The sequence below is a fragment of the Oryctolagus cuniculus genome, chromosome 13 (genome assembly GCF_964237555.1).
Source record: "Oryctolagus cuniculus chromosome 13, mOryCun1.1, whole genome shotgun sequence".
NCBI lineage: Eukaryota > Metazoa > Chordata > Mammalia > Lagomorpha > Leporidae > Oryctolagus > Oryctolagus cuniculus.
This window is the reverse complement of record NC_091444.1, coordinates 88,397,709-88,413,281: the sequence shown is the minus strand read 5'-3', so window position 1 is coordinate 88,413,281 and position 15,573 is coordinate 88,397,709. Positions and strand designations below refer to the sequence as shown.

General features: G+C 39.7%; 1 long non-coding RNA gene and 1 pseudogene across 1 annotated transcript; one reads left to right on the top strand and one right to left on the bottom strand.

The window, feature by feature from the left end:
• Window positions 1-55: 55 nt before the first annotated feature.
• On the top strand, window positions 56-14,115 carry LOC127485951 (uncharacterized). Its single transcript, XR_007912782.2, has 2 exons — window positions 56-215; window positions 3,010-14,115. It is a non-coding gene; the product is annotated as an uncharacterized lncRNA (long non-coding RNA).
• LOC127487993 (palmitoyltransferase ZDHHC2 pseudogene) lies at window positions 211-3,014 on the bottom strand (annotated as a pseudogene).
• Window positions 14,116-15,573: the final 1,458 nt, after the last annotated feature.

Sequence of the window (15,573 nt, the reverse complement as noted above, 5' to 3'; positions counted from 1 at the left end):
TGACAGGAATAGTTATAGACAGTGAGAGAAAAAGAAAGAGAGAAAGGTCTTCACTCCCCAAATGGCCGCTAAAGCTGGTGCTGTGACTGAAAGAGCTGGACTGGAAGAAGAGCAACTGGGACTAGAACCCGGCACCCATATGGGATACCAGCACAGCAGGTGGAGGATTAACCAAGTGAGCCATGGCGCCGGCCCCAACTACGTGGTTTTAAAAGGTAATCTGCTTTAAATTCTCAAAGTCAATACTAAAAAAAGTATAGAGCTTATCCTAATTGTTAACATTTACAAAACGTATAGTTCATTCAAATAAAAAATAATACTTTTTTTGTAAATAATGCATACAAAGCACAAGAGCTTCTTAGTATATTGAGTGAAGCCAAACATTTTGACATCAACAAAAACATCTTTTTATCTTAAACTAAATTTTCAAACAGCATGCCATTTAGTTCATACTGAACTAAATTTCCAAAACAATATGATTTTTGTTTAATGATTTGCATAATTTAATCTTGATAGGTACTTCAGGAAACATATAGTTTTACTGTCATAGTTTTGATGAGAAGACATAATAAAAATAATATAGATACCACTGGAGGATTAACAGGACAAATAATAGAGATGTTACAGAAGGGCAAATCCATTGAACCGAAAGGAATTCTTAACAGAAGTTCAATACTTTTACTAAGTTCAATAGGAGAAATGACCAAAAAATATGTTTGTAAAAACCTAAGCCCACAAAAGTGTATCAGAATTCAATCTTAATAATATTGCAGATTTTCCTCCAATTACAAAAATCAGGAAAGATGAAAGGTGTTTCTGATTTAGAATTATTTTCTAAGAACATTGGATTCATTCTCAGAAATGTGTTCTAGCCATTTGCTTGATCAGAAAGCTCCAGCTTCAATGTTCATACTTATTTTCTAATGGGGAGCAAAGTCTAGAAGTAATTAAAGTCTGATAAAAATGGATGGTGATCTTCAAGTACAGGCTATTTGGACTTTGTAATGAAGTCATAGTGATGACAGGTCACTATGTCTGAGGTTCATTTCCTATCAGAAGGAAAAGTAAAAGAAGTCTGGTTTATTTCCCCTACCTTCTTAACAATAACTAATAGATTTTACAAATCAAACACCTTATAATGTGACATGAAATCCTTTAAATCTGAAACAATATCTTAACAGTCTCAATTTTTGAAATAAAAATCAGATAATCAATGAAGTTTTTAAGTAATAAACTGTGCTACCCACATTATTTAGGTGAAAACTGGCTCATGAATTTAGGCTGAGTTTTCAATAGAAGATATTTCTTCTTTGATTCATATACAATAAAACATTTTAATATTTAATAAGAATCTCTGTTTCTGTATATTGGATCCAAAGTGTGTTATGTTTTAAGTAACAACTTGCAGACAATTAACTCATATTCTGGATATCCAAATGGTGCCTTCATATGGGAGCCTTTCATCCACGTACAGCATCGATACTTTAATAAAGCATGAATTTACTTTGCTTGAGGATTAAGTCTCATTCTCCATGGTTAATACAGGATTGCTCATAGGATCTTTGCCTCTTCCAGGGCTTATGTTGCTTTCTGTCCAAGACTGCGAGTCAGTGAGAAGGTGGCTCTGGAATTCTCTCTATGGATTTGCAGGAACTGATGGTTTTCAGGATTTTTAGCTGTTGAATTCAGTCCTGCAGGAGTAGATGGTTGTTCAGGATCCTGGTTAACAAGGCAAGTTGGGAAGGAACAGCCATCAGACAGATGTGAAAAAATGGGTAACAACCAGTACTTCTTCTCATCACCAAAAACTTGTCTCATTATTTTTACTGAGACCTAAGCTGAATCCATTCTTATTGGTTCCATGTCAAGATACTGGACTCCTGAATGCCTCTAATGTAGATTTATTTTTGCCGACTAGCCAACAATGATAGCCAAATAGAGAAGATAAACTGACAGAAAACTAGCTGCAGCAAAGAATAGAAACAGCATATGGAACTTGGCTTGAGTCTCTGGTAGACCACTTGTCCAAAATTTGACAATATACTGTAAGTCTGTAGCAGTGATAAAAAGGCAGTACAGCAGATAATAAGCCAGGAAAAGGAGGAAGAATTTATAATCTGAAATTCCCACACAATTGTTCACCCATGGGCAATGATGATCCATCTTCAAAATACATTTATTGCAGATGGAACAATGATGGCAGTGATCTGGTTTTATAAGTTGGCATCTGTCACAGTAGCGGATGGCTCCAGTCATGGTCCTGGTAAAAATGGGAAGATCCTTGGCTGCTCGCCTAAGAACTTCCTGATGGGGTTGTCCTCTTGGCTCTCCAACAATTCTTTCTCTGCATAAGAGAGATGGAATTCTTTGGAAGGATCCATTGGTAATATATAGTTTTGCAGTAAGACCTGACAAACATCGCAAAAAGTAGATGATAAGCCAATAAGCACACAACTTGTTCGCCAGTGTTTTCCATGGAAACTAGGCAGAGCTGGATGGTGGAGGCATAGTAGGACCAGCCCTGGAGGAGGCTGATGAACACCGCTGGGATCCAGGACAGCACCCACCACAACACACGCCGGTACCACCGCCTGATGCTGCGTGGGCCCGAGGGCGCCATCTTCCAGTGACATCCACTTGCCCAGCTCTGGCCTTGGGGCGGGCTGGCCATGCCCGGCGCTCCCCAGCAGGACAGGACTGGGGGTGGGGGCTAGTTGTGCTGTGGCCACTGCCGCCGCCATTGTGGACACCCGTCTCCTCAGCCCAGCGGAGGCTGCAGCCACAGGAGGAGGAGGCAGAGAAGGAAGCTCTACATGTAAATTTAAAAATGTATTTTCTGTCGATTTTTTTTGCTGAACACATGGACGCATAATCTGTTTATAGAAAGCCAAATCCAAGAGAGAATAAAATATTCAGTCTTAAAATGGGGAGAAAATAAAAGATGAAAAATGACAATGATGTATGAATTAAATAAGTCACAGAGAAACTGCTGACATTTTTAAATTGTAGGCCCAAGTGGAAAGGATTAAAAAGGAGAAACAAGAAACAGAAACAATGTTGAAGCAGAAAATCATTGAAAATTTTCCAAAACTTTCAAAAGTCAACAATCATCAACTCATAGATCCATTAAAAGCTGCAAACCATTTTCAAGGTAAACCATACTTAGCCATAGTTTCACTTTTTGAAACTAAAGACAAACAGAAGACAACAAAATATATAATCTCCAAAGGATCTAAAGTGAGAGAATAGCTGACTTATCTGTGTCTGGCTTCACTGTATTAGTTGAGGAATCTGAATTTTGTACTGCTGTCAGTATATGTGTATAATCAGTATTCATTAACACCTATAGACATCATATGTGAAAGTGTATATATATGCAATTTCAAATAAAAATTGAAATGTATCATAGCTGGCACATTTTTACTCAAGCAAATATTGAAGCAAACATTCTGACTGGAGAAAAATAGTCTCAGAAGAACAATGGTGAAGAAATTAATGAATCTTGACTTGAAACTTTTCTATTATCGTTGTGTGTATTCCATATTTTTTGTATTCTATAGTTTCTATCCCTTATAATAAAGAAAAGGTAAGGAACAAGAGATGTTAAAATGAGGTAAAAATGCTGAGTGTAACTGAGCAAGCCTGAGAATCTAAAAGCATTGTCCTGATGTCTTGACTAATCAGTAAAAGTGATAACTAGACAGAAACCTTAGAATTTTCTCCTTATCTCATCTCTGTGTGAGATTACCACAGTAAATTACAGGATTATGCTTTGCCCATAGTAAAAATGGTCTCAAAAATTAAAACGTGGTTTTTGTTCCAGAGAACAAAATTAGGCAGACTATTCATATCAATCATCTCCAGGGGAGGAGGAGTGGGAGCAGGCCTGGGTGGAGGAAGAGGCTCCTACAGAGTAGGGAGGGATTGCATTTCACACACAAGCAGTTATGCAAACACACACCCACCATGCCTAGAAAAAGAGAAAGGGACACTGAAGAGGAGAGCAGGGGACCTGCTGGAGGACTCCCTAAAGTTCCAAAGAGGTAGAAGACCTGAAAGTGGAAAAGGCCACAGCCACCATACAGGGGAGTGGCCTGCCCCACAGAGGTAGCGAACAACACCTGCTCCAACACAGGCCCCCTGGTATGCCTCAGGCTCCAGGCTCCAGCTTGAGATGCCTCAGGAGGAAGAAAAGGAGGAAGAAGGCTTCCAAGGAAAAGACTGAGCCCCCCAGTGTCAGAGATCATAAGAGACTGTAGCCACCAATATTTCAAGAGGGGCCCCCTCCACATTCCTGCCACTGACTCGGTGTTACTGGGGACTTTGGCCATAGCCTGCAAACTGGGAACCTGCTCTCCTCCTCCACTCATTTTCCTCACAAGTCCAGCCCCTGAAGATTGATCTGGGCTAGGTAGTCCATCTGGCCCTTCCTTGCAGGTCCCCACACACTTAAGATCAGTCAGGGCCATGTTTAAGCTCTGGATGAGATTACACCTCAGTGTGCCTTCTTAATTAGAGCTGTTTCCCAGGGCTTCTCCTGGGGCACCGGTCAGCTCCTTCCACCTCATGATATCCCTCTCCCCTTCCCCCAGGCATTCTGGAGCACTGGGTTTCTCTTCCTTTAATATATTGAAGCTGTGGGTTTATTTTTCTTGTCTAATGGTTCTGCCAAAAACTTCCATGACTATATTGAATAGCAATGGTGAAAGTGGGCAGGCATCTTTATCTAGTTGCAGATTTCAGTGCAAATGCTTCCAACTTTCATCCATTGAATATGATACTGGTTGTGTGTTTGTTATCTATTGCCTTGATTGTGCTGAGTAATGCTCCTTACATACCCAATTTGCTTAATATTTATATCATGAAAGGATGTTGTATGTATCAAATGCTTTCTCTGCATCTTTTGAGATAATAATATGGCTTTTATGCTTCAATTTGTTGATATGATGTGTCACATTTACTGATTTGCCTATGTTGCACCATCCTTACATACCAGGGATAACTCCTATATGGTCCTGGTGAATCATCTTTCTGATGTGTTGTAGGATTCAATTAGCTAGTATTTTGTTGAGAGTTTTTGTGTCTATGTTCATAAGGGACATTGGTCTGTAGTTCTCTTTCTATATTTTTTTCAGGTTATTGAATTAAAGTGATGCTGGCCTCATAGAAGGAGTTTGGGAGGAATTCACCCCTTTCAATTATTTTAAATAATTGGAGAATAATTAGAATTTGTCCTTTTTTAAAGGACTGGTGGGCCAGTGCCACAGCTCACTAGGCTAATCCTCTACCTGTGGCACCAGCACCCCGGGCTCTAGTCCTGCTTGAAGCACTGGTCCTGTCCCAGTTGCTCCTCTTCCAGTCCAGCTCTCTGCTTTGGCCCGGGAGTGCAGTGGAGGATGGCCCATGTCCTTGGGCCCTGAACCCATGTGAGAGACCAGGAGGAAGCACCTGGCTCCTGGCTTTGGATCAGCGCAGTGCACCAGCCACAATGTGCCAGCCATAGGGGCCACTTGGGGGGTGAACCAATGGAAAAAGGAAGACCTTTCTCTCTGTCTCTCTCTCTCACTGTCTAACTCTGCCTGTCAAAAAAAATATAAATAAATTAAAAAAAATGACTTGTGGAGTTCAGCAGTGAAGCCATCCAGTCCTGGGCTTTTCTTTGCTGTGAGGATCTTTATTACTGATTCCATTGCTATCTTGATTATTGGTCTGTTTAGGTTTTTGTCTTCATGACTACAATATGGTAGACTGTATGTGTCTTGAAATACATCCATTTCTTCTAGATTTTCCAGTTTATTGGATAAATGGATTTAATAATTATGAATATGTGGTTTTGAGTTCAATTTCTCAATTAAATAAAAGATCATTTAGCTTGTTGTCCTTCTTTCCTTCTCATCAGTTCAAATATGTGGGTTCCCTGTAGGTTTCACTATCAACTGTGTCAGTGAGACCACATGTCTCAGCTGCCTTTGTTCAGTCCCATTTTGCACCAATCTGGTGTCCTGCACTACTTAAAATTTTCTGAATTTATCATTTTTAACAAAATTTTACTTAATAATTCCATTAATGGAAGTCAAGTCGATTAGGACAACCTTCACATTGCATTTCCAGATTCTGCCATAGAATCTTATTGTGGTATATGAGGCTTTTTTTTCTGTTAATAGGGGTCTCACTTTAACAAATGGTTAAGTCTGCAAGACACTTAGAACAATCCTCCCTCTTTATTGGATCTTTTCTGAGTGCAACATACTTACTATCTCACAAGGGCAGCATGCAGAGCACAAGCTCATAAAATGAAATGTTCCTCTAAAGAAGTAGCTAGGCAGAACAAACACCTTCTTGTTTTGAATAGTGATGATGAGGGAAGGAATTACCTGTTTATCCTGATGCCCCTTTGGTCTACCAGCTCATTGCCTCATGTGACAAGCCTGAGGTTGAGTTGGGCTAGTGGGAAACTTAACATTTTTGGCTATGTACACATGAATTATGTGTATATGGCTTAATAGCTGTTAAGCTATTGCTTTTCTTCTTTTTTAACTATCTTTGAACCACTACTTGTCAATATCATCCAACATAATTACTGGTATTTAACCACTGTTGATGTATATAAGTTTCCCAGGAGACCTTCTGATTCCTGTCTTTTCCCCTTTACAACACTGACTTGGGACACAAAATCCTGACACTGCTACATTAGTGCTCAGTTTCTCCCATGGGTATATGGTCATCCCTCAAACTTTCCTAGATCATTTTCAGGGTAACCACAGCTTGTCTGAGATAGGAAGTTCCAATGCTCTCCCAGTCACCTAAATAATTGTAGTTCATCTTCTGACTTCCCACAAAACACCTTGCAGCAGGTTTTAAAATTACCAAGAACTTCCTTAAGATTTCAAGACAAACAGGAACATAACACAGTCAGACACCTGCACATCCACCTTTTAAACCAACATAAAGATGTTTTGGAAGCTTGCATCAAGTTAGAAGACACCTCCATCTTATATTGTAATGATTCCTTCACACTACACCAAGGAAACACAGCAGGCTTTGGAAACCTGAATAATTGCACCATAGTCATTATATCCCTCCACAGACCCATATCAAGGGGAAATTTGATCCCACCCTACAGGGAGAGAAACAACTATATACATACTCAGCATCTATTGGGCACCACTAAGGGCACAGCCAACATCACTTTCTGCAGCAGCCAGGAGAAATCAGGGCCACCCACCTCAAAGTGAATGTCTCCAACTCAGAAGGAAATGAAGAGAGAAGGTCTCAACTCCAAGTCAATAGTGAGTTATCTAAAAATCAGTGGCCTCTAATTGCAGTGGAATGTGGAGGGGTGTTGGACAACAGTGACATCATAGAACCAGCTCTGTCACAATGGTGCACTTTATGTACAGGAGGGCCAGGGCCAGCCTCCTCAACCCACTGAATAGTAAAAATCTCAAGAGGTGGGGGTCTTGAGGCCTCCCTAAGGCACAGGTGAAAAGATCTTGGACAGGTATTTCATGTGACCAGGTATGCACTGCTCTCTGTCTATACAAGGCCCTGCTATACAAGGCCCCATGTTCCTGCAGGTCTCTACTTTCTACCCATCCTCTTCCTCCAATGCACTTACATTTTACAACAACTTTTAAGGCCTTTTTTTTTTTGAATTGACATAGTTACTCACCTGAAGGAGAGAATATGGTATAAGGACAAAATCAGATAAATGTATTATTTTGTATTTTTTCTATGTCAAAACCCTATGGCTTTTGTTTCTATGTCAAATTTCTGTAAGTATTTTACATCCATTGTATTTCCAAATGTTTTAATTATTTGAGAGAGAGAGAATGAATTTCTCACTCCAAATTCCCACAACAGTTAGGATTAAGCCAGAACAAAGCCAGGAGCCAAGAACTCCATCCCAGTTCCCCAGGGAGGTGGTAGGAACCTAAACATACATGCTACACCTTCTGCTTCCTAGGGACATTAGAGGGAAGCAGGATCAGAAGGCCACAATCACTGGGACTTACACCAGGCCCTCTGATATGGGATTTCGGTCTCTGATGTGGAGGCTTAAACAGCTACTTCAAAACAACCACTCGAGACATATTTCGAAACCCCTTATAGATCAATGAAATTTTCCAGGACAATGATGATTTGGGAAATATAGAAAAATGATGCAAAACATGATGAAAATTGTTACTTTATGTTATATGAAAAATTGGAAACTATTCCTTTCGGAGTGCAGTGGGGAATTGCTTTGGGAACTCCGCATCCCACATCAGAGTGCGTGGCTTTGAGTCACGGTTCTGCATCTCACTCCAGTTTTTTGCTAATGCACAACATGGGAAGCAGCAGATGACTCTGGCACTCGTGTCCCTGACAACTCAGAGACCCAGACCAATTCCCTGACTCTTGGCTCTGTCCTGGCCCATCATTGGCAGTGATCCAGTGAATGCAAGATTCCGCTTCTCAAATGAAAAATGAATATGTGAATAAAATGTCTACGGAAAATGCCCTTTTAAAAAGATTTATTTATTTAGAAGTCAGTTACAGAGAAGGAGAGAGAGGAAGACACAGAGAGAAGGATCTTCCATGTGTTGGTCACTACTCAGGTGGCCACAGCAGCCAGTGCTGTGCAAGGCCAAAACCAGGAGTCAGGAGCTTCTTTCCATTCTCATGTGGGTAGCAGGGACCAAGTCACTTAGGCCATATCCTGCTGATTTTCCCAGGCCACTAGCAGGGAGGTGGATCAGAGATGGAACAGCTAACTCACTAACTGGCACCCATGTGGGATGCTGGCACTGTAGGATGTGGCCCCTGGAAAGTATCCATTTAATATCAAGAGAACACATGGTTATATTGTGATGAAGGTAGTAGGTAATATGACAAATAGAAAGTTATGTAACAGTGAAAATGAGACAAAATTACATTAATTTTAGATAGTATGCTGATAAACTTGAAATTCTAAAAGAAATATATATAAACAAATAGCACAAAAAGATAATTTTGCTGGTTGAATATAAATATTTTTCAAACACTACTCTTCATAAGTAGAAACAATAATGAGAAACTATGATGGAAAGAAAGATATAAATGCTTAGAATAAAACAAAGCAGCAGCAGAAAATCTATGGGAGCAAAGGTAAAATATTAATGCCAGGCAAAATAAAAAAAGGGAAATGGAAAAGTTTGAAGGGAGAGAGGAACAGAGGAACAGAACCACTGTGTGTGTGTGTGTGTGTGTGTATGTGTGTGTGTGGTGCATAGAAGGATGCTGACAGTAAGGAACTGGTTTGTGTGACTGTGTAAGGCTGCAAGGTGAAAATCTTCCACAGCTTCTGCCAGGTGGGAAATCATTGAAAGCAAAGGGTACAGAGCTGGTCTGAAGGAGTTGGCTAGTAACGCTGGAATTGCTTCTGATGATTTTAAAGAAAAATGGAGATGATTAGGACACTGAGGGACATTTAGTGAATTAATCTTTTCTGCTTTTTGCATGCTCAATCACTAATGAGAAAAGGGTGATTGTCATATGTGGTGTGTATTTTCTATAAGGTGATTTTAAAGTTCATGGGGAAAATAAGCATGAAGAATTTCTAAAAATAAAACACAATGAGAGGTGACAGTTCTTTCTAGATTTAGACAATAATTTGAAGACACGGACATTTAAACAGAAAGTTACTACTGAATGATCAGATAGAAAAGTCAAGGAAGAATATAGACAACAAATCAAAGAAAATAAATATAAATATATCTTAATGGGAGCAGGTCTAATTTTATCCACAAGAAAATAAACACACATGAAAGAAAACTGAGATTGTCATTTTAGCTAGTGTTTATATTTCTTGTTGGATATTATAATTAATAATTTACTTGTTGAATGTTATAATTAATTAGTGGCAAATTATGTCTTTGAATATACACTGGATTAAAATTATGTCTGCAAGAATTGATGAAGGGAGCAGGGTGGGAGGAGTTTGGGGGAGGATGAGAGAGGGTTGGGGGAGCAGAGGAGTAAGGGGAAGTGTGGTTGTCTTCATGGAACTGTACCTATGGAATGCGTAAGATCTGCTCCCATTATATTAATAAAACAAACAGAATTTATATTCACATTATAAACATATTGATATATGTTTCATGAAAATAAAAGCAGTACCTTCTTACTATAGAATATTTGGATGATAGAAACAATAGAAGGATGAAAAAGGAGAAAAAAGTAAACTGGGATACCAAATACCACAGCATGACAGATTAGAAATGATACAGGAATCAGAAACTCTTAGATATTGTGGAGGAGAATATAAATTATTGAGGTCCACCATGAAGGCCCTCTCTGACACAACTGTCTCCCCAAGAAATATAGTTTGTATCTGTCTAACCCAAGTGTACTGCAGTTTCTGAGATCCATATCAAAGTGATTACCTGCAATGTCCTAATTTTATTATGGCACCATTCAATAAATACAGAACATCCAAGCTGCTGCATTACTCATGTGGCCACGAGGCCTATGCTGGGATTTAAGATGGCAGTTGGGGTGGTGGCATGTGCAGTGGGATGTCAGTCAGTGGCTGGTGTGTGTTTCAGGGGCTGTGGCAGGAAGTTAGATGCTGGCAGAGGCATCTCTCAAAATCCAAAGAGATGGGCCAGTGCCTTTGCATAGTGGGTAAAGCCACCACCTGCAGTGCCTGCATCCCGTATGGGTGCTGGCTGGAGTCCTGGTTGCTCCACTTCTGATCCAGCTCCCTGCAAATGGCCTAGGAAAGCAGAAGACATTGGTCTAGATTCTTGGACTCCTGCACCTACATGAGAGACATGGAAAAAGCTCCTGGCTCCCGGCTTCAGAAAGGCCCAGCTACAGGCATTGAGTTCATTTGGGGAGTGAAGCAATGGGTTGAAGATTCTCTCTCTCTCTCTCTCTCTCTCCCTCTCTCTCCCTCAACTCTGCCTTTCAAATAAGTAAAGTAATCTTAAAAAAAAAAAGAAGCCAAAGAGAGATTCTCACAGGGAGAACTCATACAACTCCACATGCTTCATTCAGAGATCTGACCTTCTTGTTTGATGTTGCTTTTATTGGCTCCATTACGACCATGTGGCTCTGCATGGCTGTGACAGGTCCCTTAACACACTGCTACCATTTCTGGTACCTGCAACAGTGATCACAATTTGCCAAGGCTGGAGATATGCTTTCAGCAACATATCTGTTTATTGCCAACAGGACCCCAAATACAGACATCAATATTATGATCAGGACAAGATGGGCTCTAAATCCCTGAACTTCCTGGATTTGAAAAACCCATTTTTTTTAAACTTTTATTTAATGCATATAATTTTCCAAAGTACGACTTATGGATTACAATGGCTTCCCCATTTTTTTGATACACCGGCATAGAGGCCTTAACACTACCTGGTTCCCATTATGAATCACATGTGAGACCATATGGAACTTGGACAGCTCCTGCAACCTCAGTAATGGGATGGCCATGGCTGGGATGTGCTCTACCCACTACCTGACTGGTGCCACTGGTGGCAGCTCCATTCATAGGCCACAAGGACCTGATTCTTTTTGCCAATGCAGGGATTGTCAGTGACACTGCCTCTTAAACAGGCTGAATAAGGAGCACAGTGATTGTCCTAGTCTCCTCAAACAGTGGTGGTGGTGGATCCAGTACCCACTAGGCAATCACTATCCAATTTACTATGAGCAGCCCTGCCATCTACAGAGCCCACTCCTGTCCATCCTGACACAATGCACTATGGAGCTAAGTGCCTCTGCCTTCAACAGACTGACAGCCCTGTAAACCAGATGAAGGCCCTGACCTGCCTGCTGCACAGCAGCTGTCCACGTTTAACTGGAGGAGCCCAGACATCCAGCCATGTCTCTGCTTTGGGGACTTGGAACTATTTATACCATATTGCTGTTGCTGCCCATGTTCTGGAACTCAGCACATGCCACTGTCATCCTTTACATAAAATCACATCAGGAGATTCCCTCATCACCAACCTTCCACCCTGCTGTCTGCTACCTGAAGCTCATCTGACAGCTGTTGTCACAGGCCTGTTGGGTCTGACAGCTGCACCTGGTGGGCTGGGAGGAGAGAGAACAGGTATTAACCATCCCAGCTGGCCGGACATCCCCTTTCCACCATGAGGCTTTGCTCACCATGGGTGTGGCAAGCTGCTTTTTAGTAAATTATTTATTTTTGACATGAAACACTGTCAAATGCCAGACTCTCTGAGGGACCCAGCCAGCAACCCTCTCTCTCCTCAGACTCAGAGGCTCAGTGGTGAGGAGCAGTCTTGTTGAATATTCAGGGAACATTGGGGCAAAGCCCTAAGGGAACTCTCTCCCAGTTTCCTCACATTTGAGTGTATGGCCCACCCCAGCTGTCTGAAGGCCTCCATCAGCCCCTGCCTCTTGCTGCCCCTCTGTCTCAGAATCCCTGCATCTCCCTCTTCCATCCCACAACAAGATCTGGAACAGGTGGCCAGCAGGGAAGGACACCGTGGACCACATGGGGTAGACACAGAAACATGCACACTTGTCATGGAATGTGTTCCATGCTGTTTCCTCACAGCTAATGTTAGACCTGTGTTTCCTTCCATACCCACAGTTACTACACTCCCTACTGCCATGATGCCATTTTTCTTCCTGCCAATCTGGGAAGGGGCCAGGCAGGGACCTCTCCCTTGTAGTAAGTAAAAATAGAAAGATAAAATCAGCAAAAGAGGAAATGTATGTTTCAAACAATAAGAATGGTATATAAAATGTAACAGCATGTGATTTTACAAAGTTACAAAAGCACTTTTATAGTATTATATTCAAGATTTATCAGTTGGACACCATAACAAAATTCAGACCAGTAACTTTATTCTTCTATTGTTGGTTCTGAAAAAAGGCAATAAAGTATAGGTTAAATGGGTGGAATATCTCTGAAAGTGGAGACTGAAGTGATATCATGCACTGCCTTTAAGGGTGAATACTTACATGATTGAACAGCAAGGAAGATATTTTTCACTATATTAACAGCTTAAAAATAAATAAAAATGTTTCAATCATTAGAATATTAAAGTTAATGCATCTTAACCCCATCACACCACATTCCTTTGTCAACCTCCCAAATTCACCACCTCTGTATATGGGAAAATTATTTTTGCTTAAAACTATGCACACTATAGTATAATGATTTTTATTTTCATTATCTATTTTGATTTTTTGCTTTGTTTCAGTTTGTATGTTTTCAAACACATTTATTTTCCATTTATAATCAGATATTAGCCCTATGACTTTATGTTAATTTCCATTGTAATACCTTCAAGTATGTTAATATTTGATTTTTAGTTTTAACTCATTTTTGTATTTTTTATTTTTAAATACAGCACACGGATTTAATTATGATAATTTTGTTATATTTGTTTCTGTGTGTCAACATGACTTGCATGGTATCTGTTAGCACATCCTGTTTAACTATTACTGTAGTTCAAAGTATTTGAACAAAAATCTCTGTTGTGATGTATTCTCTTGAAAACTAAGGTGAAAATCGAAGTCATTGAGATAATTTCCTTGGAATGTTCATTATAATGGAGGAAGCTTATACTGCAAAATCATTTTCCTTATTCCTTCCTGAAACAGTGTGTTGGTCATACAGCAGCTAATGTGTAGCCATGAGCTAAGAATATAGGGAATGTAAGTCACATTATCAAGATCATGTCACTTTTACACTCTCAGATTACCATATTAGCCACAGATCAAGTAATTTAGGGAGCTTTATTACATAGGAAAAATACCAATGATTTTGATAAGCCCATTGGATCAATTTTCCATATATGTAGGTTTATTCTTAACTGAAGAGAAACAATATATCCTTTTTATTTTGTTTAGTAAGCACAATTGTCATCAGTCAAGCCTCTCATCTCCTACCCAGGTTGTCCCTTATGGTACTTTAGTCTCCCACAAATGAGGCATGAAGTCTCTCTGATATTAAGGAAAAGACTTCCCAGTGTGTGTACCCCTTTAGCTTCAACACAATCCTAGTATTACTTCAGGAATATAACTATGAGAAAGATTTATCAAGTAATATAGATAGCTTGTAGACTATAATACTATTTTAAAGTTTCTAAAATGATGTTTGCTGTTCCTTCTATCAGTTGTATTAAAAGACACTTAATTAAAATTAATCTAAATAAAAATAGCAGTTATGTTTACTTGCTCATGAATTCACTTTTGTAATTTTCTTTCTTGCAATAAACACATGTCTAGAGAAAGTAGTTTTCAAGATGTTTCCTAAAACAAATTTCCTTTAGCTTAAGAGATAGTAGTCTGAAAAATAGAGAAAATAAGGAAAGATAATATAATTTAAATAAATAACTGTGAGAGGGCATAATAACACTTGGCTGTTAATTGTGCATGCACAATTCCAGCTAGTAATACCTGGCTCATTTTGTTCCTTATTATGTATTGTTATCTGCAAAATAGTTGTTATCTTAAGGTAAGTGTTATAGCACAGTAGGTTAAGCTGACACTTAGAATGCACACATCAATCCAGGTTCCTGATAATTTATTGTGAGAAGCAGATACTGGCCCAAGTACATGGGTTGCTGCCATCTACATAGGAGACTTGGATGAAGTTGCTTCTTCTTGGCTTTGGCCTGGCCCAGCTCCAGCTGCAGCTCTTCAGGGCATTTGGAGAATAAAACTGAAAAGCTTCTCTCTCTCTCTCTCTCTCTCTCTCCCCTCTCCCCTTTCCCCTCTCCCCTCTCCCCTCTCTCCTCTCTCCTCTCTCCTCTCTCTGTTCTTCCCTCTCTTTCTCTCTCTACCTCTCCCTCTGTATCTTTCTGTTTCTAACATCCTATCCTTCCAAAAATAAATACCTTTATAATAGAATATCCAATGTAGCCATAGAAACACTTCTATTTTATATTTTTGTGCAGAAATTAAAGCTGAAAGCAGTGTTTGACATGATTTGTTTACCTTTGTATAGAGTAAAATTGCTGTAATTTTCCCAGTGCATTTCTGTAATTATTTAAAAGTCCAAGAGCATTTATCAATATAATTTTTTCAGAATGGACATTTTGATGATATTGATTCTTCCAATCCATGAGCATGGAAGATTTTTCCATTTCTTGGTATCCTCTTCTATTTCTTTCTTTAAGGTTTTGTAATTTTCATCGTAGAGATCTTTAACGTCCTTGGTTAAGTTTATTCCAAGGTATTTGATTGTTTTTGTAGCTATTGTGAATGGGATTGATCTTAGAAGTTCTTCCTCAGCCATGGCATTGTCTGTGTATACAAAGGCTGTTGATTTTTGTGCATTGATTTTATACCCTGCTACTTTGCCAAACTCTTCTATGAGTTCCAATAGTCTCTTAGTAGAGTTCTTTGGGTCCCCTAAATAAAGAATCATGTCATCTGCAAAGAGGCATAGTTTGAGTTCTTCCTTCCCAATTTGTATCCCTTTAATTTCTTTTTCTTGCCTAATAGCTCTGGCTAGAACCTCCAGAACTATATTGAATAGCAGTGGTGAGAGTGGACATCCCTGTCTGGTACCAGATCTCAGTGGAAATGCTTCCAACTTTTCCCCATTCAATAGGA